Raw genomic sequence first — 1,984 nt, 5'->3', positions numbered from 1 at the left:
AAATTTGTGCAATACCCGAGCAACACCGGACGGAGGTGCAAGACGAGGGCTCCCGTTTTAGATCGAGTTTTAAAATCACCAAGTAGACGCGGTGAGGGGCTGGCAACCGCTGCCAAACCTTTTTCTGAAATTGCGCCAGCTGAGTGACAAGAATACATGATCTAAAGGAGAGTCCAGGAATAGCACCCTCGAGGGTGGGCTTCATGCCCCTCTAATTGATTCAACGTCGCCGTCCACCGTTTCAAAATCCGACATTTCCATCCGCCCTGACAGCGGCGTTGAATCAATGAGGAGGGCACGGGAGAGGCTCGCGGCAACCACCTCTCCCATCGTAGCCGCGATAGGCACGCAAAAAATTTTGCTCGAGCGCCAAGCACCCACCTCATGGCTAGAGACAAGGGCTCGCCATTAGATCAAAACTTCGAAATCGCTGAACAGACGCGCTGTAGAATGGCAACCGCTGCCAAGTCTCTTCCATAGTTGCGTCGGTCGAGTGATCGAAGAAGGTGATCTAAGAGAGGGTCCAAGCGTAGGCATTCGTTGGGGGATTCGCGCCGATGGCATAAATTTATGCATTACCCGAGCAACACCGGACGGAGGTGCTAGACGAGGGCTCCCGTTTTAGATCGAGTTTTAAAATCACCGAGTAGACGCGGTGAGGGCTGGCAACCGCTGCCAAACCTTTTTCCAAAATTGCGCCAGCTGAGTGACAAGAAAACATGATCTAAAGGAGAGTCCAGGAATAGCACCCTCGAGGGTGGGCTTCATGCCCCTCTAATTGATTCAACGTCGCCGTCCACCGTTTCAAAATCCGACATATCCATCCGCCCTGACAGCGGCGTTGAATCAATGAGGGGGGCACGGGAGAGGCTCGCGGCAACCACCTCTCCCCTTGTAGCCGCGATAGGCACGCAAAAAAATTTTGCTAGAGCGCCAAGCACCCACCTCATGCCTAGAGACAAGGGCTCGCCATGAGATCAACTTCGAAATTGCTGAACAGACGCGCTGTAGAATGGCAACCGCTGCCAAGTCTCTTCCGTAGTTGCGTCGGTCGAGTGATCGAAGAAGGTGATCTAAGAGAGGGTCCAAGCGTAGGCTTTCGTTGGGGGATTCGCGCCGATGGCATAAATTTATGCAATACCCGAGCAACACCGGACGGAGGTGCTAGACGAGGGCTCCCGTTTTAGATCGAGTTTTAAAATCACCAGGTAGACGCGGTGAGGGATGGCAACCGCTGCCAAACCCTTTTCCAAAATTGCGCCAGTTGAGTGAGAAGAAAACATCATCTAAAGGAGAGTCGAGGAATAGCACATCCGGGGTGGGCTCCATGCCCCTCTAATTGATTCAACGTCGGCGTCCACCGTTTCAAAATCTGACATATCCATCCGCCTTGACACCGGCGTTGAATCAATGAGAGGGGCACGGGAGAGGCTCGCGGGAACCACCTCTCCTATATAAGCTATTAGTGCGAGGCTCGCTCTGCATTAGAAATTAGCGAACACACCGACATCCGCCTTAAAAATCCAAATCCTTTAAAATTCCTACCAAACAGCCATTCACGACCCAATTTTTTATGGGGTCGGCAGAGGAGCAAAAGATTGTCATCGGTTAGGAGATGTGAGTTCATGGAGCCAAGGGACTGAAATGGTCATCGAGCTCATCCGATCAACTGGATGAATTCCACCTTGAAGGGGCCCCCAATCCAAAAGTTCCGGAGGTCATCTCCTGGAACTCTTGAGAACAAGGCCCATCTTACATGCAAACTCTGCTACTGCGCAAACATAGGTTGCAATTAAAGAGAAATTGCGAGGCCGTCACAATGGCCCGAGGCCAATGGCTCCGACTAAAGTCAATTTTCTCTTGCAATCACCATGTCGCCGTTCACAGAGAGATCTCCCCATTCACTTGTGACGTGATGCACAATCCAAGGTCTAGACGCGAGCTCGCCCTTGAAAGAAAGACCACTTTCCAAGACATCCCCCGA

The sequence above is a fragment of the Cupressus sempervirens genome, chromosome 1 (assembly GCF_028749045.1).
Source record: "Cupressus sempervirens isolate cs-2001-9-10 chromosome 1, ASM2874904v1, whole genome shotgun sequence".
Lineage (NCBI taxonomy): Eukaryota > Viridiplantae > Streptophyta > Pinopsida > Cupressales > Cupressaceae > Cupressus > Cupressus sempervirens.
Note: the sequence above shows the minus strand (reverse complement) of the source record.